This window comes from Falco biarmicus, chromosome 14 (assembly GCF_023638135.1).
Source record: "Falco biarmicus isolate bFalBia1 chromosome 14, bFalBia1.pri, whole genome shotgun sequence".
NCBI classification, from domain to species: Eukaryota; Metazoa; Chordata; class Aves; order Falconiformes; family Falconidae; genus Falco; species Falco biarmicus.
The window spans coordinates 10,058,594-10,086,198 of record NC_079301.1 but is presented as its reverse complement, the minus strand read 5'-3'; the positions used below and the strand labels follow the sequence as shown (position 1 = coordinate 10,086,198).

The 27,605-nt window shown below is 45.0% G+C and overlaps 1 long non-coding RNA gene across 13 annotated transcripts; it reads left to right on the top strand.

The window, feature by feature from the left end:
• Positions 1-24,044, top strand: LOC130158870 (uncharacterized). 13 transcript variants are annotated; one of them, XR_008825525.1, is made up of 4 exons: positions 1-2,775; positions 7,427-8,594; positions 9,105-9,228; positions 11,625-19,941. It is a non-coding gene; the product is annotated as an uncharacterized LOC130158870 (long non-coding RNA). The 13 variants fall into 13 exon arrangements; XR_008825522.1 differs by adding an exon at positions 9,708-9,816 and having other exon boundaries at positions 7,427-9,228; XR_008825524.1 differs by adding an exon at positions 23,660-24,044 and having other exon boundaries at positions 7,427-19,291.
• The last annotated feature ends 3,561 nt before the right edge of the window (positions 24,045-27,605 follow it).

Here is a 27,605-nt window from a genome sequence, read left to right as displayed (position 1 = left end):
TCCAAAATTTTCTCACACTTTTCCAGTTAGGGAGGCAAAATTAGTTTTTATTTAGAAATGTGAAGTTATACTTTAAAGAATTAACAAAATGAAGTGTTTTCATTGCTCCTCCAGTGATAAAGCAAGAGTCCAGGCAGCAAGCACCAAAAGTGTGAGAGGCAGCACAGCTCTTGAGGTGCTCGTGAGGCTGAGCAATGGCTTTTAGTGTTTCAAACGAAGGTGTCTGTATTAGTGTATTATATATCATAAATGTATAATGGGGGAAAACTGTTCTGCCAATAGCTTCATTAGTTCAGATTAAATTTTTAATCTTCACTTTTGGCAGGCTTAATTATTAAAGCTAATTTCACGGTAGTTGGTGTGTTTCTTGTTAGCTTTGGCCCCTCTTGGGAGGTAACACCTATGTTTTATGTGGCAGTTTTCCCATGACCTGCCAGCTCCCACCTACCAATTCACCCTCTCCCATCCTCCATGGTTTGCGTTTAGCTTGTTGTTTCTAATGTTTCAACAATAAATAGGTTTAGTTTATCACCAAATCAAAGTTGTGCTGGTCTCAAGTGCTTGTGGTTGCTTCCACACGGCGCTTTTTTCTGTGTCTGAGTGGGATGTATCGGTGTGTTTTTTGTATTTTCTTTTCCTCAGCTGTTCTACAGACTGTCTTGTGGTATTTTATCAGTCACTGAGATTGAGAAGTTTTGAGCTGAGGCATAAGAGATCAGGCATTTTCCTCCTGCCAGGGAGACGCGCTGAAGCGGATGCTGGGGGAAAGGCACAGGTTGCTTGGTGGGGCTGGGGGGGCCTGGGAGGCAGCCCCAAGTCCCAGGGCAGTGGGGAGGTAGCAATGGGCTCACCAGCAATGGGCTGTCACCTCCTGCACATATCTGGGATGGTGGCAGCTCCCCTGCATCATGTGCAATAACCCCACCATGCCCACAGCACTGTTCCTGCCACAGCAACAGAGAAAAGCTTTGGAACTATAAAACCGAGCAAGTGCAGAAGCCCAGGAGTAAATCCCAGGGGATGAAAAGGCCACCTTTATACTATATCAATTTCCCATACAGCCCATCAAACATTTTCTTTACTTGTTACATGTTAATTTAGGTTGTGACAGCTTTTTCTAAGTGCCCTTTAAATTCGCTTATAATGCAGAGGAAGAGCAGGAGATCAAGAGAGATAATTATTTGTTCAAACCTCTGCTGCAACTTCATGTACAAACTAGAAAATCTCAGTTCAAGTCAGAGGAAAGGAGAGCCCAAGCACTGCTTATTGCCTTTCTGTAGTATGTAGCGTTAGCCACATACAGTTATTTCACCTGGTATTTTATTAGTCTTTTCCCCACGCTTCCCTGGCGTGGTGGCAGGGCAAGTGTAGGAGAACAAAAACCCGCCTGTGGAGAAAAGGCACCCGTGGTTGCTGAGCTGCATCAGAAGCCATTATTTTTAGATGACATCTTTATCTGTGCAGGATTTGCATCTCTCTCAGGTAACCCTGGGACACCTTGCCAGAAAATTTAGTTGTTTCCAGTTTCTACTTTTGTTTTTACACAGTTAGCTTCTCAGGAAGAGCGAAGCTTTCACCGATCAAACAGCAATATTCATGATACTTTTTACTAAAGGTTCTAGAAAAAAATCTGTTACTCAAATTCTAGGATATTTTATATTTACAAGAAACTAGATAGTATTAATGAAAAATAGGTGCCAAGTATTTTGGTGATTGTTTGCAAGTGTTTTCATAAGCATCTCAGTACAACGATAATTAAATCTGTAGAAATATTTTCCACTGCTACTTTTTCTGTTGCAATTAATACAGAATGTTTTTTTCAACCTCTAGGTGATGCCTTCACTGTTGTAAGTGCATCAAACTAAAGACAGCATATATCAAGGTAAAGATGTCACTGTTGCCTGTGATTAACCTCTTAGACTACAATCTCTTTATCTCGAAAACAGCAAGGAGGAGCAGGCAGGTCTTGCCAGGGGTGGCAAGATATCGTCTGACAGCGCAGAAGCAAATGACCGTGGCTACGTGGGGACATGCATGTTGGGAGATGGCCCACAAACTGGACACTGGCTGCTGCTGCATGCCACCTCGTCCCACAGCAAAGCAAGTGATGGGCTCCTCTTGCATTGCACCACCTGGTAATCTCTGGGGAGGAAAGCTGGGTTATCACTAGGGACTTCAATCTGACTGTCATACGGAGGTCTCAGGCTGTCAGTGCTAAAATGTCCTTGAAATATTTCATACTTATAGTTGGCAGTCTCCTAACCCCAAAATTGTTGTGTTTGGCACGGGAGAAATCTGTATTAGACCTTCTCGTGATGGGGAAAGAGAGAAGGTAAGTTTTTAAGAATTGAAAATGAGTGATTTACCTGGCTACAATTAATTCTGGATGGGCTACACTGCCAAGACAGCTTTACTTGCCTTCATGATGGAAGGCAATTTGGTAACAGCAGGTGTTGCAGTGTAGTAGACCAAGTATAATAAGATTCAGTGGAAACAGAAGCTAGTGCAAACTGAAAAAAAAAGGTAGTGCATTTTCTGGAGTGAGGAAAATTAACTCTGGGAACAATTTGCAAAAGAGTTGTGGTCAAGTCGTTATTACAGAAACACAACCAGATTTTTCTCTCTGAAATCTACACTCTGGTTCCCACAGAGACTGGACGTGCAGCAGGAATTAATGCGGGACAGCGCGGCGGCCAAGGCACTGTGTTGGGAGGGATCATCACAGCGGTCCACTCCAGCTCGGCTCTTTCTGAATCTATGAAAACATCCATCCAAGTGGGTATTTCACTCTCTTCTGCGTTTCCCTGTTTATGTTTAAAGCAACGTGTTTAGGCACAGTGATGTGGCATGGCAAAAGTTTCTTTAGACAGAAATTACGTTAAGAAGAAGCAAAAGCTTCAACAGAAAGGAGAATGTTTTCCTGATGCTCCTTTGCACCCATGTGGTCCCTGAGAAGGGTCTGTTCCCCTGTCAGTGCTGGGATTATTTGGGGTCACACGTTTTGATTACAGCATCGTCTTCATGGGCAGTGGGTGCCTCACAGCCCCATGTTGTCTTGGGTAGGTGTAATGTGGGAGTGCCTGGAGGGCAAGTTGGCATCCCCCCCTATTTTTGGGCTACCCAGAGCCAAGTGAGATCCCTCCAGGCCCCAAGTTTGGCAGGTGGGGTTGTGGTGTGTGCCTGGAGCAGGTACAGCACCCAGGACAGGCAAGTCTGGCTTTAAGGCTTAATTTTCAAAGTAATTTCAGGGGAAGATCAGGGGAGAAGTGCAGTTTTCCAGACCCTGGCTCTTGCTTGGGAACAGTCTTTGGGATGAGATTTCATCTTTATGTGTTTGGGGACGTTGGGGGTCAGAGCAGCTAATTGAGGTTAAATTAGATCCAAGTGACAAATGTTCCAGCTTCAGTGGCATTGCATTTAGTTGCCACAGCAGAATTTTGACCCCTGATTTGGAGGAAAATGGGAGTTTTGCCTTCAAGATTCACTTTGCTTTACTCAGCTAATACACCAGCATCAGACTGTTAGGTGTATTGTTATGTTTTTGCTTGTGCCTTAATTATTGCTAACAACCTGCCCTTTACATCATGTAACATTACCACTCTCCTTCGGATTATCTCTGCTCTCATAGAGATAGCAGCATGCCAATTAGTGTCTCTATTGGTAATTGCTGCCTCAAAAAGGGTGAGAAGTATGTCTTTTGGAGGGCTTTGAAGCTCAGGTAGACCTGATCTCTCCAGTGTGTGTTTAGCAGGAAACTAAACCACAGAGAAAACCCAAGGAGAGAAAGCCAGAAAACTGGGAAATGGGCTTTGGTGGAGGTGGAAAAAAAGATGGGGAAAAAAGAATTTTTTAAATGGTATCAGGCATGGGCATGCACCTGGATGAAAGAAGCTGTGACTCAGCTCACTCAAGAGGGGTCATACTTCCAAAATATCAGTGTAGTTCTCTGCAGAGGGTATTTTCTTGTGGCTTTAGTACTGGCCATCGCCTGCTCCGTATCTTAGAGGAGTTAGCAGGGCTGATGGCACACATTACTTCTGGTCGGGAGATATGAAGACGACTTGATTTTACTTTGCAACCTGTTAGGCAGGTTCGCCAGGGGAGCTGGGCTCCCCGTAGGACAGGAGGGAAAGGTAGCTCCTCCACCAAGGACTAAGAGCAGGACTCTGACTTGCTCCAGTCCTGTTAGATAAGCCACCCTGTGAAAGGTGTCAGCAGTGCCTCACAGGGGCCTGAGAAAAGCACAGATAGCTCTTCTGCAGTCAGAGCCAGCAGAACCCATGGTGTCATCACAGCCCTGCCTGCAGCCACACGCCTGGAGTCAGCCACAGGACTGCACACTGAGCCATCCGCAAGCACGCTGCCTGGCCAGTCGGGAAGAGGAGGAGGAGGAGGGGTGCATCTCGAAACGCTTCCCATGCAAACAGTCACCAGCAAACACTTGGGTTTTTTTAGCAAGAGCAAAGTGCAATCCATTCACATTCTGCTGCATTGAATTAACGTGACAGATTAGCTCACAGCGATGGATCATTGTGGGGGAAGATGTCTGGAACAACTCACTGAGAGCAAAGTTCTCTGAAAATCCTGCAGAAGCTATCCTTTGACCAGTAAAAGGCCATCCTTTGACCAGTTTTGAGTGGGGATGCTCTTTGTCCATGACATTTTAGCCTAAAGATGTCACACGTAGTTGAATTCTCCTCCTCCATGCTCCATCCTGGTAGTCTCATGGTGAGAGAAGAGATGTAAATCCACTGTCACCCTGTCTCAATGTATAATATGCTTATCCCTTTGCCTGATAAGCCCCTGAGCAGTCTGGAAAGAGGTGTGTGTAAAGGAAATGATGTTTCTGAGATGTAAGCGAGCAGTACTGGGTTTGGGGCAGAGCTCTGTGCTGAGATGATTACCAGTGGTGTGGCAGGGATGGAGAATTTGCTACAAGGCAGTAGCTTTGCCAGCTGATGGAGGCTATAATTAAGCACAGCATCTGCATATACACGCTGCTGGAAGAGGCTTCCGAAAATACCTTCCAAAAAAGGTTTCCCTACCTGCGAGACAGGAGCTGTCTCCTGTCCTCCCCTTTGGGTTGAGTCTGGCTCTGAGCAGATTGAGGAGTGTAGAGGGACAGGGGGAGGCCAGGCCCCCATCACTGGTAGCTTGGCACCACCCTGGCGTGGAGTGGTGTTGGCGTCCATCCTCCCGGTCCTCTCTTCCACTCCACCTTAGCAGTTGTAGCAAGTGAGCAGTTCTGTTTCATCCCATTGAAAAACAGGAGTAAAGAGCCCTGCTGTGATTATGGCCCTTTCCACTCCTCCAGACCTCTGGAAATGGATCTTTATTAACATTATTGTCAGCCATAATGAATTCATTTCCATTCCCATCACTAAAACAATGTTGGTGCCTGGTAAGTCACATTATTTTCACTTATCTTCAGAGTTAATTGCTTCCCAGTGTTTATTTTCTCAGGAGCAGAAAAAGCATCACTCATTGCCGAGCAGAAGCTTTCTCCACCCTCATGCCTGCTCTTTCTCCACCACGGTGTGGTCTCTCCTCTCTTTTCCCATCAGTTAGGGAAGGGTGAAGACACTGTGCCTCCATCTCAAGCCTGAGCTCCCTCTCTGCACAGCCCTGAGGGGCTGGCTGGAGGAGGCATGGAAAGGTGCTGTTTTTTCTGTACCAACAGCAGGGTCCTCCAAGTGTTGCCAGTCCCAGCTCAAAGCATACAGGAGGAGCAACCCACACCCCCCCTGGTTTGTAGGTGAGCATTAATTAGCCCATAGCAGATGCACAGACACTTGCTATTCTTTGCCTAGAAAGTCATTGCGTCCAAATGTGGGAGAGGGAGACCAAAGGCAGCTCAGAGACGTTGCCCCTGGGCAGCCAACGTTGCAAATAGTGATTTTTCTTGGCAGGAGGAAGGAGAAAGGATTTTGCTGTTGGATGTCTGTCTTTAGGAAAATGGTCTGGTTTCTTTATAACTCTTCCTTATGCTTCTAAGTCCTTAAAACCCTTATAAATATATATAGGACAAAAAGGTGTCTTTTTACTTGTTTTGTATATAAGCAGGATAAGGCCTTGGTTTCCTCTTTCAGCTGAAAGGGTCAGAAAAGTCAGTGCCATGCTACATCCTCTTAAGGGAAAAGACTGGAATCGTATCCAAGGCTTTAATATTTGTCAGACAATGGTTTCTTATTTTTGTGTCAAAGAACAGGACAGAAATTAAAGAAGGGGCACATTTATTTCAAAATCTAATTGTTGAATTTTACATTTCTATTGCAACATATACGTTGGTAATGTGCGTACAAGGACCTGAAAAACAATTATAGAAGTCTAATATTAGAGATCAAAAGTAAGGCAAAGCAGGGGAATCAAGCATGTAATTTGTTCATTGTTCATTTATCAGACTCAACACGAATATTTTTGTATCTGAGACTTGGACTCAGGGGAGTTACATCATGCAATCATGGAGCCTTTCTTTGAAAAACGCTTTTTACATTAAAAAAAAACAATAACAACAACAGCATTTGTCTAACAGATCACAGCTGAAGCAAAGCAGTTTTATTTCCAGCAATAGAAATTGGTTAAGAGAATTAGTGGCTGTCTGAGGCATCAAGCTGTGTGTGATAATGAGATGGGTTATAAATAGTGTCATTAATTCACATGTCCTTCCAGCACATGCCACTCCAGTTAATGTACAAATCCCAAATCCCTCAATGCAAAATACACTGACCTCCTCATTAAAGTATCTAATAGCATGAAGCCTGTTTGCACGTATCTGCTTGTCTAGTGCTCTGGATCAGGGATAATTACAGGGGAGCGTTTCTGCTCCTAAGCTAAGAGGTGGAAGCATTTCTGTCACCAGACAATAAGGCTTTCCTCATCTCTCGTGCTGCTTTTTCCAAGTGTTGAGGTGTGTTATGGGACCGCACGTCTCCCTGTGCGCTGCGAGGAGAGGCTGCTCCGGCACCAACGCTGGGGTGATTCAGCACCCTCCAAAACCTCTGTCTCGCAGCATCCCCTGAGATCTCGCTGCCGGGCCCCTAAAGCTTGATATAGATGTACCTTCTTCATCCCTCTGCTTACTCCACTAGCAGCAACTTTTCTGCCATGGAAGGGTCACTGCTGACGGCAGCTGGCGTTGGTCTCTGTTGAAGGCTCAGCCGGGTCCCCAGGGCAGCTGACCAGAGGGATTTCCTGCAGGAAATTTCCTGGCCCCATCCCTTGCAGGCAGCCCTGGTGTTTCTCGCTTGTTGGAAAAGAAACACTTTTTATGGGGAGCAGAGACGGGGTGCTCGCTGTGCCTGGGGCTGTACGGAAAGGGCCCAGCACCTCAGTGTGCACCATTGCTAGCGAACAGCCTTATACTGGAAGGAAAGGCAGAAGCAACCGTTGTATTTTTTTTTTTCCTTTTTCACTATTTTTCTAACAGGCCTCTGGAGAAGTGAACATACTTCTGGGAAGTGCCTGGAGAGAGAAATTATTGTCAACATGGTCTGAAGTTTCCAGCAAATGCATCCTGCCTCGCCTATCTCAGGGCTCTCCGGGAGGATGTTGGTGCCACAGACGTGAGTACAGCTGGAGCATCGACCGTAGGAAACCACCGCTGCAATCTGTAAACTGGTCTTTAGTTCTCTGTCAGCATCACATGCAGCCTGAGTAATATTTGTCCTGTTTCCATATTAAGAAAGAGAATATACTGGGTGTTTTTAACGGACGGGCAAACTACCCCTGTGCAATATTATGGCTCTTGTCAGTGACAGTTTCCATGGCGTTCATGTTCTCTTTTTCCGTCTCAGAGTTAGCACAATTTCATTAGCTCCAAAGATAGTGTTTAAATTGCCCATCTTGTTAATAAATTAAACCCTGGTAATTATGGGCTTTTCTAAATAATCTAATAAGAATGCTTCTGCTTTGACGGGGGGAGTTTAACTGTAAAACCAATATTTATAATGTACTTACAGAAACTGTGATCAACAGGAATGCCTTGCCTGGAGAGTAAAGGTCCTCTCTACCCAGTATAGCCAGAGTCCAGCTTCTTGATGGGAAAAGGAGCTACAGCTTTAAATGCAGAGACCATTGAGCCAGTTGTCATTTCATCAAGGGATTCAGAGAATCTTTGCTTAAAGTTCTCCTTTCCCACTGCTGACACCTTCCCCAGCCAATCTGATCCCACTACAGCCGCATGGGGCACGGTGCAGCCCACGGGACAGGATGCCCTGCGGAGCAGGGATGGTGCATCCCCACTGGCCACCTATGTTACGGAGGTACAGTCTGGTTTTGTTTGGTTGCTTTTTTTTATTAGTGACATGGCTGATTTTGATGTTGCTCGGGTGGATCTACACTGTAGCCGAGCACGGAGCTGTGTCAGAGAAGTTGTGCGGTTCAGCTCTCTCTAATGTAAAATATTCACAAGAGCAAGAGCTAAGGTGGAGCAGGAGACTTGTGCGGTGTGTCCCTCCCATGTGCTGGCTGCACTGCCACGATTCAGCTGTGCCTTGGAAAAAAACCCATTCAGAATGAACTTTAATTAGCCTGGCTATTGTTTGAAAGAGCATTAAAATGCATGCATATGGATTGGAGCAACAGAGTGATAAATAGTAAGTGGGATGAGAGCTGCCTTCAGCTCATCTGTGTTTTGGGGGATTTTATTCCTTAAAGTATCTTTCTGGAGATTAAGTCATGAGGCCAGAACAACCTGAAGGACCTGCAGGGAGTGAAGCTGCTGCTTTCTTTCCAATGACTTTCCTTGCACTGAACTCTGCATCCCTCCCAACAGAGACCACAGGCTGCTCCTGCAGCACCAGCACAGCCAGTCTTAAACCCTCCTGTACTAAGGGATCATTGCTTTAGAGGGTAGTTACTGCAAAATGCAATCCCACAGCTACCAGGTCACTGAAACACATCAGCATTTGCTTATGCAGAGACAGAAGGGTCAAGCCTGCGTTGGAAAATCTCCCTGTCTGGGGTTTGTGGTGGGGCATCCACCCTAAGACTGCTTGCCAAGCCCAAACACCCTCAAATCATGCTATTGACTTACAAACCATGAGATTTAGAAAGTAATTTAGCTGGTGGGTTTTGGTTGTTCTTTTTTTTTTTTTGCCTTCTAGGATTTAAGTCTTCAGAGAACACGTATTCAGGCTTTATTCTGAGCCTTTCAGAGAAGCAAAGAAGACACCGAGATCCTCTGTAATCACCTGCCTCCGGGAGCTGCAGCTCCACAGACGGTACCAGGTATCAGAGCTGGCAAAATCACGGCGATTCGGGGCTGGCTTGTCTGGCTGTGGTGGGTAATGTGTTCACTGCAATGACAGGGAAGCGTTACTGCTGTTGTGCAAGAATACTCTGTATAATTCCCAATGTGTGTGTTCAGAAAAAGAAGCCAGAAATCCATGGCAGGAATGCGGAGAACTGAGGCCCAAGTGGCCTGTTTGGGCACCTCCAGGACTAGGGGGACTGGTACTGAGGGCAAATGAAGCGGTGAGGGAGCTGGGCTGTGATTTTGGGCTGAGAAGCCAAAAGTCAACCCAAGCGGCTTCTCTGAAACCAGCCCAAAGCTGCAAAGAGCCAATGTCTATGAAACGTCTACAGATGCTTCATTATGTAAAATTATTCCCTTTTGAAACTCGGCTAAAATAATCTGGTTCTGTGGTGCGATGCTGCTGGCTGGGCAGTGCTGGCTCGCCGTGCCCACGTTGGTGTTTCTCGTTCAGCTTCTTGCAGCGCTGGGATGAAGATGAGTCTGAGTGTCGGGCTGGGGACTAACGCCAGAACAACTGATTTAATACCTGGTCTGGTCTCAGCGGTTCCTCTGTGGATTAGGTATGGCATTTGGCTTTTTGGCGTTTATAACCTGGTTCTCAGGACAGTGGACTTTGCCTTGGTGACAGCTGCAGGCCTGCCTTCATCCTCCGCTATTGCTCTGAGAGCTGCCAGTTCTGGAAGTGGCAGAAAGCATATATAGCTTTTTCTGGAAGAAATTAAAGATGGCTTTTTTATAGTGGTAGATGTCACACACCAACTGGCTTATAAATATAATTTTAATGCCTAAAAAAGGTGATAATCACCTTTATACTTGCTTAATAGTATCATTTAAAAGTGAATTACTGACATCATATATTACCTTCTTCCCCTGTAGTAAATGGTCTCTCCCTGCTGTATTTTATTACTTACTGTAAATTCATTCAAGCAGTATATTTTGCTTTCAGCAAGGTACCCTCAGTTACTTTTTCTGTCCAGGATAAATTGAGATAAATTTTGCCTGTGCCTGGGTTTTGCTCATGGCATCCATCTTTGCCCATGAAAAGTTACATCTGGAGTTGAACAGGACTTGAGAAATGATAATATCATATCGCAGAAAGTTACAGATCACCAGTCCGCAGTCAGACTGTGTACAGAGGGCTCATTGAAGCAGCCAGGAGTTTAATAGGAAGTGAAAAATGTAAAGAAATGTGATGTATTCTGGAATGTTTATCCTGATAAAGTAATAAGTACATTACAAGAAAATGACACTAGTTATCTACCATGCCATCATAAGAGTATACAGTAGCATATCACCCCTGGCACCACTGTTTGTCACTAGTTACCATTTTTGTCCTTGGAGGTCTATGGATTTATTGCTAGAGCTATAGAAATGTGAATTGCTTCTTTAGGGGGGAAGGGGAGACTTCAGATAAGAGATCTCCATCCCTTTGCTGACAATTCTGTGCTTCCAGGGCTTAGCAAATTGCGTAGCTATGGCCACTGTGTTGTCAAATCAAAAAAAAAGCCGGGAGGCTGGCAATGTGGCAATGAAATGTCTGCATGCCTTTTAGGAAACCCCACGGGGTGCCCCGAGACGCAACAATTCTACTCCCAGCTCTGGATACCCCAGGATCGGTCCATGACGGGGTCCAGTGGCTGTGTTAAGGATGGATGTTGGCAGATACCCCATCGCAGCCACCCTTGCTGCAAAGCGATGCCTGCTGTGGCTAGTCAGAGCAGTAGCTCAAACACAGAGTGCTGGATGGAAAAATAATAATTATTCAGATCCCCCAGGTTACGGGGCTGCCTGCAGCAGCACTCAGCATCCCAACTGCTTTTTCCTGCAGCAGTGGAGAGCGCAAACAGCAAAACTGTTCTCTCCTGAACTGTTATCGTTCGCTCCTCACCAGCATCAAGTGTTTTATTTAAAAGCGTTTAAGTATGCAAAGCTCATTTTGGATTTGTATTATTAGAATTTTTAAGTGGACAAGGGTGTGATTTTTCTCATTACAAGAAAGAAATGTGACATTTTAGCTCAAAGTGAGTTTTTTGGTGCTAGGTTACAAAACGCAGGTAATGAAATATGCCGACTTTTAACAACGGCAGTGAACGCCTGGCAGGGCTGCGCTGTTCCTAGGGAGGCAAACCTCTCTTGTCAGCTCAGGTCCACATGGCAAGGGGAGGGAAACCTGGGAGTTTCTGCTCATCTTGTGGCAGAGTGGTTCAAAACCTATCTTTGGGGATACTTCTGGGCATTGCTGGAAATCCTATTTCAAACCTGACTGTTTTTGAAGCCGAGCAGTGTGTTAAAGCCTACTCTGTTTCCAGTTCCCTCTGTGAGGGCTCACAATACATTTCACTGCAAATTTCCCTATTTTTTTTTACAGTACTGATGAAAGGGCAGGTCCGTATGGTAGGAGCACTTGTGGAAGGAGATGCCTGGGCTCTGCTGGGCTGTCTGTGTTGGCTAACCACTGTAAAACCTCTGAAGTTTATTCTGTCCACACATGCTGCTGAGAAGAGAAGAGCAGTTCCTCTGGAGGCTTTAGCATTCTGTAAGTAAAATCGATTTTTAGATCATGGGGCTGAGTTGAAAGCCAGTTGGGATGGATTTTGTTTAACTTCCCTATTTAAATAGCTCATGTTGTTTGAATACTTATATTTGCTTTTTGATTAGCTCACCCATGTTAGTGACTTGTATGTCTGTATCTTGTGTCTTTGGAAAAAAATAAGCAGCTGTCATGTAGGGCTACAATAGGTATTAACCAATGTCTGACGTACAGAAAGTTAATGTTACGGCCCCTTAACCCAAGCAGGGCATGAAAACCTCAGCTCATCAGGTGCCACTAGGACATCATCTTGCCATTCTTGCCAGCTCTTCTCACTGTTGATTTCTCCTGTGGTTGGTATTTTTTGGGCTGTCAAGAGCGCTAGGATCACAACTGTGCTGTTGTTATCTTGCAATAACCTCGCACACCGCTATAATAGCTAAGCTGTGAAGGGCAAGGTCACCTCTGATGCTTGCAAAGCCAATTAGGACTTACAGAGCACTAAACTCAGATTTCTTCAAGCCATTTAATTTTATTGATCTGACACATTTTTATTTCCAGATTACTCACTCTTGGGAACCATCCAGGTTTCATAGTGCGAAGGACTGTGTAAAATGTAATGATTCAGCACTCCCAGTGTGGCCGACTGTGGATTTTGTTAACCTTGCAAGCTACATTTAAGACGCAAGGCAGGGCTTGAAGAGCACCATCATATATCTGATGCTCTTCTGAAAGAGTTCTCCAATTTGCATTTCCTTCTTGTCGTCTTTAAAGTCAAAACACATCCTTCACCTCTTTCTTGGTTAAATCCTAGGATTTTCCTGGAGGGGAGGTTCCCAGCACATAAGAGAATTCAGCAATTCAGACAGTGCACGGATTGATACTTAACTAACTCTTCTTCCAAAAATTACTGTACAGGTTGTTAAGTTTTTCCCTGTAGCTAATGGGTCTCAGATCAGAGAGGTGGCACTTCAGGGGAGAAGCTGGAGCTCACCCTCACCCACGGAAAGTGCAGCACAGCTGCATGCTGTCGCTGTGTCCTTAACAGCCTTGTGAGTGCTGGCTCCAGGCACACACGGGCATTTCCTGGAGATTCCAGCATGAGCAAAAGGACTTTGCTGGCAATTTAATGCCTTTTTGCACGGGAAAGATACATTCTTTTTGCTTCAGCTGAATTGAGAGGCTTAAAATCCCAAGAAAGGAAATACAGTGCTTCTAGATTAATAGAGAGAGATATACTGTAAACACTTTAGTATGTTGTGCAATAAAAAGAGCCCTCATGCCTTATAAATACAGGCACTTAGCTTATCATGTGCATGTAGTCAGTTCTCCAGTATCCACAGGCTGCTCGAAGGGCACACAGCTGAGCTGCTCTGAAGCCACTGAAGCTGCCTTTGTACGTGTTTCTCCTGCTTTGGGAGTTATCTTGGACTGAGAACGACTCCGGGAAGAGCAATCGTCGTTGCCCTGAGCCTGGGTGCAGGGCAGAGAAACCATGCTGGCTGTGTGAGGATCTGGCTTGTGTTTAAAACCGGTAGCAGCCATTCTCGTTACTCTAGGTAACACGGAAATCCCTCTTACGCTGCTGCTGACACACAGGATGCCTGGACGTAGGGACCGGCAACAAAGGTATGTGGCTGTAGAGTGATGGTCGGAGCATCTTTGTGTGAAGGATCTGCAGAATTATCTGAAGAGCTGAGAGGGGTCTGTTATCTGCAGAGTTATTCTCCTAACTGAGCTAGCTGTGCCTTCGGGGTTTGCAGACTTTCCTTGCTCTGTAGCCAAGCAATCCTATAATCCAGTGAAATCTGGCTGATGAAAATCCATGCTGTCACACTCCATTAGAGGATGGCCAGGGACAGGCACTAGACAGGACAAGCTAGACTGATTGCAAATGCCTCATTTCTTTCAGAAATCAGACTAGAAATCTTCCCAGCACACTTAGGCTGGTTGCAAGCAGCTCTAAGTATATGTGAGATGGGAATGATGGCCTGCAAAGTCAAACAAGAGCAGGATGCTGAGAGCTGCTAAGATGTAGAACCTTTCCTCATCAGCAGCCCAGTTTGAATTTCGTGGATTTCCATGGTTTTTCTTTTCAGTCTTTAGTCATCACCTCTTCCTTTGAGGCTATTATGGCTGTGGCTGCCCGGCTCCTCTTCCCCTGCCCATGTGAGTTCATCCCAGGGACGCACCAAGCCCCGAGCTTGCACAAACCCAACCGGGTGCTTGTGGGGCTGGTGGCAATGGGCTGGCAGCCACCCTCTGCAGGACCGTCGGTTACCTCTCCTCTGAAAAAAAGTATCACCACTACCTTGAATTTGATGTGAGATACTGTATTTCTATCCATCACAGGAATTAGACGTTTAGTTGAATGGCAAGTTGCGAATTACCACGCTTTCCAAGTATTTGTTCCCCTGGCCTTGACTACAAGCCAAGGAGGAACTGATCCAAACAGATTTCTCCCTTTGCTCACCTGAGGCTCCCATTCCTCCTTCAAAATGCTTTTTCAAATTTCTTTTGAGGAACAATACCTCCAAATAAGGTAGTAGAGAATATATAACGAAGTATGAGAAGATTTCTGTGGGATCCATCATATTGTCACGTTCCCAGTTCACCTCCTTGCCTCAGATTCCCTTTGTTCCCCCTCCATCCTCCCACCAGCCTCCCTGTTTGTTCTTTTTCTGTTTGACTGCCTACTTTCACATTAATTTTGGCTTTCCTTCAGTCTTGTAATGCTGTATCTATTCCTTGAATTTACTATAGTTTGATATCGTGTTTCACGAGTCACTGCTGGGAACGGTAGAGTTTGAAGTAGATAAAAAAACCCAACAAGCTGGTTCTTACAGATCCATAAAACTAATTTGAATTCATGCTCTTTTTTCCCCCTTATAAACCTTTGTGGATTCTTTCCTCCACACACACAACCCAAAAGCTGATGAAGTAAATACATGTATGTATTGCACGTGGTGATGACTGTATGCTGGGGATGGAGGGCACCCACAATTTCTTTCCTTTTCCATCTGCATGGGTGCTAAATTAACACGCCACAGAAAGTCTGAATCATGTTTCCTTCCTAAGTTTTCTCTAATCCTTTTTCCCCCTAGTTAAATTAACTTTACAACCCACAGTGAGGAAATTCAGTGGTAGCAAATTGAGCATGCATCCCCATTTACATCTTTCCTAGCGAAATGCTGCATGGCAGCAACAGTGAATCCCCAGCACTTCTCTGGCCAAAAATTACTTTTCCCCACTTTTTCTTTGATTATTCTTTATTGAACTTGTTTTCTCTAATACAGCAGGAAGAATGCTGATGCTTAGAGGAATTCGTACTCACCAAACAAGTAAGTTCTCCATGCAACTTCACTTTGGTGTTTTATCACCTTCAGAAATTGTTCCTAAGCTTGTATATGCTGCTAAGAACATTAGTCTTTAAAGAACTTTGTGCTATGGTGGGGTAAGATGATTAAGTTGGCAAGGATTTCTGTTGTGGTGTCATCATGATTTTCATTAGTACAGTGAATTATGACAGCTTGTTCTCTGCTCAAATTGATGTGATTACTGCTCTGGATCCCTGGCACATTTCACTAGCACCTGACATCTGGAAGAGAAAGGTGGGAGGCAAAGCAAGCTCTCAAAGTTGCTGTGTGATGCACACTGACAGTCTCATTTGTTCCAGCAGCTGCAGCAGCCAAGGGTAATGGCCTTTGTTGGTCAGCAGAGCTAATGCAATTCTTGCAAAGATAAAACAAATAGCTCTTGTGATTAGTGACGGAAAATGCCATCAAATGATGTGTTGTGCTGAATAGGCAGTGACTGGAATTGGCAGCACGTCCTTTACTTTAAAGTAACGTGTCAGAAGTGGGTGGGCGAGTTGGAGAATTATTTTAAAAAGAACAGAAAGCCTGCACCAAGTGTACACCAAGCTCAAGGCCCGTATCAGAACAGAAATAATTGTTCCAGTTTGTTAAATGGAAGATAGTTCTACCAACAGAACTATAAAGGGATTAATTTCTAGCTCGTCTACCGAAGGATAAACTCTAGCCCTTGCGTGATGGTGATCCTTGGCGGGCTGGTACTGCACAGGTGCCATTGCTTCTGCAGGAGCTGTGCGGACACGGAGCCTAAAGTGCAGCATGCCCCTGTGTGGTGCCCCACAGCAAAGAGGGAGACAGATGTACCTGCTCTCCTCTGGTATGGGTACAGAGCAGCTGGGTGCTGCGACCTGAACAGGAACAGCCACCACTTCATCCTTGTTCTCCCTTTAGGGGAGGCCAGTGATGCTGCCAGATCAGTTTTCACACCGTAGCTGCCTGCAGGAGCTCCTCAGCGTGGGATAGCAGCAAGGGTTGCCCAGCGAGGCTAGGGACACCCACAGTGGCTTGGTCACAATCCTTCCCGTGACCCTCAACAGCCTGCAGTTCACCAGTGTGCATCCAGCACTGCTGATAAAAAGTGATGCTGTCAGCTCGCCTTGCTTTGTACCTGGCATTTAACAGCGGTAGCAAAGGGAGCCACCAAGAACAAGGCAAGTTCACAGGGGAAGGGAATTTTCTTTGCATTACAACAGAAGCTCCTTTTTTGCAGCATTAAGCTTCTCACCAGCAGCTCAAAATGCAGCCCGTTGGCAATGTGGTTTTCTTATGCAGACATATATATTCCAGCACTCATTGCTGGTGATGAATCTTTTCACAGTGATCTTGTTCCCTGCGGAGTCAGCAAAGCCTCACACGCTGCCAGTGCTGTGAGTGTCCGACAGGAAAATCTGATCTGCACTTCCACCGTTAAGCTTCTATTTCCAGCCCTGAAAATTATGCTGGGTGACGTTCAGCAGCCAGGCTCTGTAAAACAGTGTAGACAAGATTGTCAGACGGCTGCCTTGGCAGAAAAATCTGCTCTGGCACTCAGGAAACCACTATACAGGTAAAACAGAGCCCTGACCCAGCCAGGGACACGTGTGAGTGTGAAGCACCGGCGCTGCTGCTGCAAGACCTGAGGAGCCCTGGGTGTGCCATACATGGGCCACCACTGCCCAGGGACTTGGCCAGCACCGTGCATCTCCAAGCAAAGCCAAAGCAACATTTGTGCACGAGCTGCACCTGTATGAAGCAGATTCCCAAAATCCCTGGTGGTCTAGGTCCCCTCACAGAAGTTGTCCCAAGCTGCTGGTAGCAGCCATGCCTGTGGCAGGCTGTGGTGGGGGCACTGGGGGGGGGGGGGGGGAGGGGGGGGCTGACAAAGGTCTTGGCAGTGCATCCAACTCTTAGCAAAATTTAGGTGCTCTTAACAAAAACCACACACAACTTTCACAGCTCTACACGCAACTTCCCTCACAACAGAGTGAGGTCTTGTGGCTGTCATTATCAAAGATATTTTCTGTACAGCTATGTATTAAACTTTTAAGAAAATAACCAAACCCCATTAATCACTAGCATTACTTACTACTGTGCCAGCCAAGGATTACTTCAATACTTATTTTAATGGATTGCTCAGCTAGGAATGATTTTAAGGTTAAAGGTCTTGGAAGACTCTTTTTATAAGCTTTCTGAAATCTAGTCCATCTCTAATTTCCATATGTCTCACACAGCACTAGGCTAATGTAATGCATCACCACATAAATCCCTCTCTGATAAAATTATCCTGGGTATTACAAAAATTCAAAGCATTATTCTTAACTACGTGTGTCTTTTTCAGATGTCTCACAAGTTGAGACATAAGCCTGGTGTGTTGGAGACTTTTTTTTCCTTAATGATAGCTGGAATAGGAAGTTTAAGATGATACCTGGTAGCTTAGATCGTCCATGTCAGCACATCACAGACAGAACTGGCTTTTTAAAAAACAGCTCTTAATAGAAAAGAGCTAACTTCCATTCTTGTGTTCTCAGACTCAAATTTTGGCCCCACTTCCAGTGTTTTTTATCCCACGACCCAAGCTGCTTCCTCTAACATCATGTAAAACACTGATGTGACTCCTTTGCTCTTTCATCATAGATTTCCCTAAACAATTTCAGTATATTCTCTGCTACCCATGATGTACAACCAGCAGTCTAAGCAGCAAGAGCACTCTGCTTCTGATAGCTGCCTGGTTGACTGTCCAGTCATGATCTCCTGCAGAGGAGACAGGGAATGCTGTTATCCCATTAATTCTGGTATGCATGACTCTACACTCAGCTAGGACCAGACAGCTTTTTGCCTTCTCTATCCCTTGAGTCATTAAGAAATTTCCTAGAAATGGTGTGAGAAGGGCAACATAAGAAGCCAGGCCAGGTCTACCATGGTATATATTACAGGGAAAATTCATGTCTGGATACAGAATCTAGAAGGCGGCAAAAATTTGATTTTTCCAAGAAACGTAAGGAAAGCTTGAAAATACAAGCCTGTTAACACCTCACAAAGTCAATGCAGCACCTGGAAGGCTATAGAAGAGGAGACAAACTGGAAAGGAAGCCTTTTTTCTACATTGGCAAAAAAACACGGTAAGGGAAAAGTCTCATATGTGAAGTCATACGCAATGGCTGTAGCAAGGAAATCATTATATCAAAGCCAGCAGACTTTGTACATAAAAGATATGAAGAAAAAACCAAGAAAAAACACACAGCACGTGAAGTAAGCAATGATTCAGACAAGGAGACTGTGCCAGTATCTTAACACTACCCCAGCAAACCAGCAGAACAGTGTACCTTAAGCTATCTTCAGATGCAAGAACCAGCCCCACGCAGCCCCCAGGAGCCAGCTCGCTCAGAAGCAGCCAGGGAGGTTACCTGCAGGAGCCTGAGTAACTTACCTGGGAGTTAGTAAGTTCCATGTAAGCTGTGTCGCATCTGTTCTATGCCAAAACCGGTTGTAAAGCAAAGCTGAGCCAGCAGTTCAGAATTGAAGGTGGCTGAAGAAAGCAAAGGCAAACTTAAGTTTACAGAGAGACCAAGGGCCTCAGAAACCATTTTAAAAAGATTTGTTGTTTTAACTTAACCTAATAAAACTGTCGCCCTGAAGTCCTTGAATACCACCACCGGCATAGCTGCACTGCGCATGAAAGGAATACAAAGTTCACCTTTGGCTGGGTAAGTATCACCTATTCAAGGCTGTTCAGTGCTTCTGGGTGCCAAGTTTTCTTTTTCAAGTGTATCTGAAATTATGAGATGCCCAGACAGCCAGACTCTTGCCCTTACCAGCAGTGAAGGTGGTTACTCTCTGAACACAAGTTTTGTATTGGCTTGCAATGAGGAGGACTCTCCTCACAGGGTTATTTAATGCAAATCCCATGACAATTCTTAAAACTGCAAGCTGCCAGCCAGGTTTCCCAAGCCAATATGTTTCCAATAAGAAGTGCTTGTTTTATTTACAGGTTACCATTAAAGAGTACATTTGCACCACATTATTAAACCGATATTACTGAGAATGATGTGGCCAGAATAGCTATTCATGCCTCATGGCCATCAATGATTTATGCTGAGCCCACTGCCATCCTTCCCCCTCATCTGTGCTGACATTCCTTCGTGAATATTTAAGGTAATGTCTGCTCTCATCTCTCGTTCAGAATCAAACACAAGCACACTACAGCACACGATGGGTATTTGCAATTCAACACAGAGCGCGCTGACACGTGATGAATGCTGGCAATGACCGGGTACAGCACCGCTTTAGTTGTAAAGGGGCAATACTTGCGAGGCTGCTTTGGGGTGCAGACTGTATAACTCTCACCAATAAGCCTTTGAAACTTTGCCTGGGAAGTGAATGCAGATTATCGGAGCTCTTCCTTATTTAAGTACAGGAACGTTTGATGGGGCAGGAGTTGAGTGGCGGTGGTGCCATCAAATGTGAAGGGCACCTGGCTGGCTCAGCCCATGGGGGGAGATTCACCATCCCAGGGCATGAGCACGTGCCCTGCCTCAGCCCTGGGGGCTTCCCCAGGAGGGCAGCTCTGCTGCTGGCGTGCCAGCACAGCTAACCGTGCGAGCCAGCAGTGACAGCAGAGCTCATTCCTCCACGAGCGTGCTGACCTTGCGTGACAGAGTTGGTAGTGAAAGACATTTCAAACCACTCCTGAATGGGAACACCAGGTTATTTGTTTGTTTAGTGAAGCGACACCTCGCTGCCTGCAGGGCCATGTATGCCACTGTTAAACCTTCTCAACCAATATATACATAAAGCAAATTCTGCACAGCTGTGGTTGTGTGTTCTTCTTATTGTGATCCCTTGGACATATTCCTGGCCTACAATTGGGCTGTCAAAAATACAGTAATCTGTCCCCAGTGCCTGCAGCATTTGTGCTGCGGAGCTACTGGGAGATGCACATGATGCAGGAGGGGCAGGAGCACCAGGGTTATTAATAGCACCTGCCTCTGCAGCTTTTTAGCAGAGCACCACCCATGCAAAAACAATCTCCATCTTGCCTCCGCACACCCCGAGTGTGGCATTGGAAATAATTCAGCTTGCAAAAGAAGGACAGGCTTGAGGCAGTGAGGCTGTCACACAGGACACTGTCCTGCCACATGCCCCCTCCCTCCACCTGCTCTACCTGAATCCTCCCATGGGACTGCGAGGTCCCCTGGGCTGAGCCGTGGCTCTGCTCCCTCCTTGACCATGGGGACTCTGCCAGAGCTGAGTGGGAACAGGATTGCCCGGGGTGTTGCTAAGAGCAGCAAGAAGGATGCCGGATGCCCTCCAACTCCCCTCTGCACCTCGCATCCACTTGGTCCTCCAGCATCACCTTGGCACTGGCCTGAGTTTACAGCTCACCTTCACCAGGACGCATGCCAGCGAAACAGAGCAGGTTCTACCAGCTTTCCAAAGTCCTTCCAGTTTTAGGCATTCCAGAGACATCACAACATTTAAGCAAAATACCGTAAGCATGAGTTTCCTCCCACCTGTGTTTTCTTACTATACCTCAAAGTCAGGTGGGAGCCATGCTCCTTCTGCCTGGCTTGCTTTTCACTCTCTGCAAGTGGAAACTGGGGTGTCACCGGGCCATTTGTGACTGAGGGAACTGCCTCTCTCCATCTCCTCATGCTTCCTCGGTTCAATTGTTGCAATCATTCTTGCTTGGAGAGTGTTCCTTGCATTTGAAAATCTCTCCCTGCTTAGAATCCCCTGGAAACACCACTGCAAGTAGCTTTGCCTGTTACACAAATTACACAGCCTGCTGGAAGATTTAGAGAGTTTTCAATACCTCTGGCAGTGCCAGGGCAACACCACCACAGCAGCCTCAGCTGCAGGCAAAGTCACCCGGCCACTGCCCTTGGGCCAGGCTGGGATGCAGCCAGGACCCCTGCAGGTGACTGCCACACCGAGAATGGGGACATCCTTGTGTGCCACTTGGGTTACCACAGGCTCCAGCTGTAACATCACTGTTGATTCAGAACATCTTCTAAATAAAATCCTGTGTATTGTTCACAATTTATATCTTTTTTATCACTATTTATATCTGGGGACTCTCCCATTATGTCTTCGGAATGAAAGAAACACAGTAAAGCGCTCCCAAGGTTATTAGTGATATAAACATTTAAGTTGTGCAAACCTGTGAATATTCACTCACATGAACTTAGGCTTTTCTTACATCCACCTCCTGATCAAGGTGTCAGACAAAAGCAGACATTCTCTAGGATACTTCATATGTGGGTTTGGGGGCTAAATAATAACCTGCATCATTGCTGTAGCTGCAAATATACATTTCAATGTATATAGGAAATTACATTCTTCCAAACATAAGAACAAAAGTTGTGGGGATTATGTGGTTACATAGTTGAAATATGCTTGTAGAAATAGCTGGAAAATGTTCTGGTGGTTGGTCTCAGCTTGCCTCCTTTTTAAGGGGAAATAGTGGAGGAAATGCAGGCCAGTCTGAACCTGCAGGATCTAACAAGATGTTGGTGTTCAACAGCAGAGTTTGCAAGACAGTATGTTCTGTTTAACTTAAAAAAAACATACGCTCATTGCAAGCAGTGATATAGTGAAACTGCCAAACAAGAAGGAGACTCCTTTACCCAAATGGAGATCAGACATTAGAACAGGCAAAACCTCCTTGGCTTCAGCGTGATTTATTCACAGCACGATCTGAAAATCCTCTGTGCTGTTTTGCTGGCATAAAGAGCCACCAAGGGATGAAAAGCTTCAGCAGAGACCAAGCGAGGTGTGCTGAGCCTTTTGTGGTCTCCCCTCATTGCTCACCAGTCCCTGGGCAGCAGCAAAGCTGGGCACCACAGAGCTCTGGCTCTGCTCCAGCTCAGCCTTTGCTGGCACCCTGAGCCATACAGCAAGGGAAAGCTGGTGCCAAAGCAAATGCATTAGCACAGTCCACTGGCAGCTTGTTCTCTTTATTATAACTGAGATGTTTGAAAAATATCCCTGGTTTTGTTCACCGGAATGCTGGCAACAAGGCAGGGAATCTAGAGGAGCATCACACGGGGAATAATGACAGGTTAAGTGTTATTTTCATTACAGTCACATTAGTGTGATTAGTGAACGTGGTCACAGCGCAAAGGGAATTTGCTGTCCTCTCTCCATTCTCCATTACTGGAAACATTAATCCAAAACCAAACGCACCTCTCCTTCCCAAAACCTTGCTCACATCTTTCATTCTCCTTCCCTGCTGCAGTCTGCAAGCCTTCAGCTTGCTGGCGTGCTTTGGATGGTTTCTAAAACATCATCAGATGGCATCCATGGATAGTTAATACCCATGGATGTGTTTTCTGTGCATAGGTTTCCCAGCACAGGGACTGTCTTCCTCACTGTGCACCACCTAAATACAGAAATCTTCAGCTGTAAGACGGTCCCATGGTACTGTCAATACAGAGCCGCTTTTGAGCTCTGTTCTGTGCAGTCATGCACCTTGCTTCACATCCCTAAAGCATCTGAAAAATGAGCAAAGGGTCTCGCCCTTTCAGAAAAGGAAGAAAAAAATCCTCTAAAAATTCCTGTAAGTCTGGAAGATAGAAACACAAGGAGTGGGCAAGGGCAAATGATGCCCAGGGAAATCATCACCCAAACTGAGGAAGCAAGAACCTTGAAGGAAACAGAAAATTGAGCTTGGATAATTTTCCAATTCATTAACTGCTGAAATGGAGCAAATTCCACATCTGGACCTGGCTTCATTTAATTGCAGGTTTGGGTCACATTGACATCTTACTGCCTAAGCCCATCCCTCTCTAACCAGACTAGGAAGCCCGTCCCCCAGAGAGGCAGTCACTCAGCAGTGCTGTCCCATTGCAGATATTCCTGTCAAACAGCTCTAAGCCGCCCATCCAGGATTTACAACCAACCTTTTGAACCCAACTCTGCTTTTCAAAGCCACAGCAGCCCATGTTACCTCATGCCCTGAAATCCTGAAGGTAAACCAAGCATCATCTGCCTGCACCGAGCTACCAGAGGTTGGAAACACTGTTGTTCTCACTCTTTGATCCCACTGAGATGGTCTGGAAATGCTGCACTGTGACAGCACTGGGTGATGAGGAACAGACCCAAAGCACCAGGCTGCAACAGGACAGTTGGCAGTTAAATCGTGCAGCGTGTAATTGTCTGCATGATTCCTGACAGCTCCAAAAGTTTGGGGGCAGGAGGGCCAAACAACAACAACAACAAAAAAAAACAAAAAAAAAAAGTACATGCACAGATTTAGTCACCCTCAGTCCATATTTAGGCACCTACATGCATGGCCCACTTTCCAGCTGGGACAGACAGGATTTTAGTTGCAAGAACTGAGATCAAACTTAGCAGGATGCCCACACACTTCAGCATCCCACACACTTAATACCCATGATTGTTACAACATAGCAACTAGTCTGTAATTAGTTCAGATGTTGCTAGAGCTGCCTTTGTATTACTTATGAGTCATGCTACTAAAATATTCTTTATTCATTATCCAAATCCTTTTCATTTCAGTGCCAGCCATTACCATGTTGCCGGCTACACAGCACTCTGTCAGGCTTGTCAAAGCCAAGTGCTTTCTGATAGGGATCTTCATATTTAATCTGACGAAGAGTTACTTTACAAAAAAGTGAGATCAAAAAGGTTCATCTCTGTGCAGAAGAAGAAAGAAAAACTTAAACGCATCTCAAAGTAAGGGATTTTCTCCTTGTTGCTTCTCCAGGCATACATCTACGATTCGAAGAACTGCTTTCAAACTTGGCTTAAATTGTTCTGTCAGTTAATTAAATATTTGTATTTTAATGCCTTTCTAGTTAACTAGAGAGGAAAAAGGCTCATGAAAAACTCAAGCTGAATCTAAAACTTTTTTTCATCTTTAATATAATATATGGAACAGAAAAGGGAAAATGTAGATGAAATGTTTATGACAAGCAAATAAAAGTAATATCAGAAAATTCCTTTGGGCAGATTCTGTTCTAGGCCACTAGTATTTACTAGGATTTATTTTTTTATTCACTGTGTTATTAAATCACTGGGTTGGAAAGTCCTTGGGTCATTTTAAACTGCTGCCTCATTGATTTCTTATTCCTAAAGCATGCTTAATACAGGATTGTTATTAGAGCCAATAATGATGATCCCTCGATCTCCCTCAGCACTGGGCTGATTGTCTAAATGCTCTTGCTGTTGAAGAGGGACACTCTCAGATTAATTCAGGCCTCAAGATCAGGCTTGTAAATAAAGGAGTAGGTTAAAAAAAATAATAATCTGACATCATCAGTAAAGTTCCTATAAAAAACACAGTAAGAAATGAGCACCTCATCTCGCTGTTTGCCAGCTTGCGTGCAGCCAGCCCGATGCAGGGAGCAAGCAGAGACTGCAGCTTGACAGGAGAGCATCCTGCTGCACAGCAGGGCCCTTGGGTGCTGAGCCACTGCTGATTTAAAGACTACACATTTGGGTGCTTTAGACTGCATCTATTATTTCTCACTGCCAAAGTACAAGCTGGTGTCTCCTCCGAGTCTAGTATTTTATGGGAGTGGTGTTTTTCTATTTGTTAATAGAGTTAATTTCATAATCTCATCATGTTCTGCATTTCTAAAATCTTTTAAAGTTCTTCCTGAATGTTGCTCTTCTTTTCCAATTCAGTTGTATGCTTTAAATAATTGGTTTTACCACAAACTGGAATTCATGACTTTACATTTTGGAAAATACACTCTCAAATGCATCTGCTTCTGAAGCCTAAAGAAGAGATTCAATTTATTTCTGAGGTTTCTTGCACCCCTTTTCAAATGGCACACCACCTTTGCCCTGCAAACAGACAGCTCTGCGCTTTCCTGTTTAGTACATCTAACTGGTTAATGTCTTCTAACTTCATCCTTCTGTTTCTGTTTTCTACTCCTTTTTACTCCTTGTTAATTTACTTAGTGTTTCTCTTTAGCCTTTGGAAACCTGCTGTATCTATGCTTCAAAGAGCAACCGCTCTCCTTCCCAGATCTGCACCAGATCTGGAGATTTTTTTCTGAGCCCTGCAAGCACTGGGGAAGGGAAAAGGCCAACCCTGGTACCTCTTGGCACAGCGCTGCACCAATATAACAAGATTACTGGTGCTAGTGGTGCCCAAGACAGGCCTGTAATGTATTATCTGTGCCAGAGGAAGTCAAACTGCAGTTCAGAATAATCTTTGAACTATTCAGTTTAGCAATCTAATTATTTCCCAATTAGAAAGGACATTGCAGAAGTGGAGTACAGAACGCTATCAACAAGACAAAGAAAACTTCCAAAGCATTAATCTAGAAATAAAATTAAATTTCTATTTTTAAGTGGAATCAAAACTTTTCCCCCCTATGTCATCTGCCTTTTTGCTTTCAATAAAATCTCTGGGTGCATCTCTTTCTGAAAGCGCAAAAGCTCAGCACTAGGATGTACTTGCTGCCTTTCAGGAGAGGCCAGACTCAGTGGCATCATTTCCTACAGGCATTACAGACCCAGAAAAATACATCCACGTCTGTACGGAGAACGGCACCAGCTCCTTCTCCCAGATCAAAATCCAGCAGCAGTGGCTTGCCAAGGAGCTGAAAAAGCTGGACTCTGTGCTGCACTGAAACAGATGGATGTGGATGACTTGCCCCACACTTGAAGACCCCAAATTCATGCCACACAGGCATTCATCTTTGTTTGATACGTATGACTATTTTCCTATGGGGACAAAGTTCACTCCTCCAGAGAACAGTACAAAGCACCTTGGCTGGAGATACTGTCTCCCAGCAAGATAAGATGTTGAAAGCAGTGCAGCATGGGCTCAGCAGGTCGAGGGTCATGTTTTCACCTCGCTCCTGTGCTGAGACCAGCCTGCACATGGAGAGGATCTCTTCCCTGCTGGGAACAGACTTCATCTGTTGTATCAGTACAACAAGGAGGGACAGGACCAAAGCAACTGGGATGAGCCATCAGACAGACACCAAAAAAGTGCTGGTTTTACACAGCTTTTTTCTTCTTTCTTTTGTAGGTGCTTTTGACCAGTCCTAAAACGACATGCCTCTGGTAAAAGACCCAGTGGTCAGTTTAGTACATCGTTCGGCTTGAGCAAAGAGAGGTAGGTAACTAAAAGTTTCAGCTGCAGGAAGGATCACAGCTGCTGTTTCCAAATCACAGCTGAAGGAGTTTAAAATAATGGAAAATAATACAAAACTACTTTTGAGACCCAGCATAAGCTTCTCTGTAGTGCTAACAGACACTAAGTCATAAATTTCTTCATTAAGTCATTTTGCTACAGAAGAAATGAGGTTTCAGGGGGAATTCAGAAATCATTTCTTCCACATGAAAAATTTGTGCACTTAATTTGTTGCAGTAAACCACCATTCTGAATGCTGAGGAGCTCTGCGATAGCCAGATGATGGAAAAGCATCTGCCTTAACTGCTTTTTTCTCCATTTAACTAGTAAAATATTTCCATTTCAGTGATGAGATGAAAAGCACAGTGGAGAAAATCACAGAAGAAAAGATATGCCCTGTTTTCTAACCAGGGCTGTAGAGTGAAATAGCTGATATCACCAGATTCAGCACAAAACAAAATGGTAGAGAATTTTTTTACAAAACTCTTACGATGAGCAGATAGAATAAGAGCATTTTGGAGGAGCATATAGCACACAAGTGAGATTTCAACACAACATAAGGGACTTACAGATACAGAGATACATCTCTTCCATTACCCAGACGGTTAGACTTGGATCTCTAAACAAACATTGACAATGGAAGGATTTACAGACTTGGGAGTCTGAAATCTGAGCCTGGTTTCTATAGATCTCCAGGTATTCAGAATAAAACGGGATTTGGAAACCACAGCCTCAGAATTGCGTGTTAACATTGGCTCAGTGAGAGTTAACATGCGCAGTGAGAGCATCTATCCTGCTGGAACTCCCTCCGGGGACACACGTGCAAGATGCAGCCTGTGTAGAAGGGGGGACAGTGAGACCAGCCTGAGCTCACTCAGTTCTTCTGGGGCAGCACAAGAGATATCAAGGACCCTAGGTTTTTTCTTTAAACAGTGTCCCAGCGGCTTTGACCCTACTCATTTCATGTAGAACATGCCTTCCTTTAACGAATTCTGGCTCAAACATTATTAAAGACTTTTTCCAACTGCTCCTACCTTTTCCCCTCCCTCCAAATATTCAGTTCTCATATATTACTCTCGACACCTCACTGAATATAAAAATACATTATTAAATTTGAAGTGAAATCAGAAGAGTTTTAATTGCTCAGAGTCTTGGGAGCCCTCAGCCCCATCTGCAACAGGAACGCATTGACAGATTCAGCTGCTGGATTAGTCCCACAACTGAATGGATGGATCCAAGGTTCAAATTGAAGAGGCTTGGAATAAGAAGGTCACTGAACCCAGAAATCCTTATGGTCAGTGATGCCTGGCAGTGGGGTCCGTCTGCCCATGTGTGTGTGTCCTCAGATTT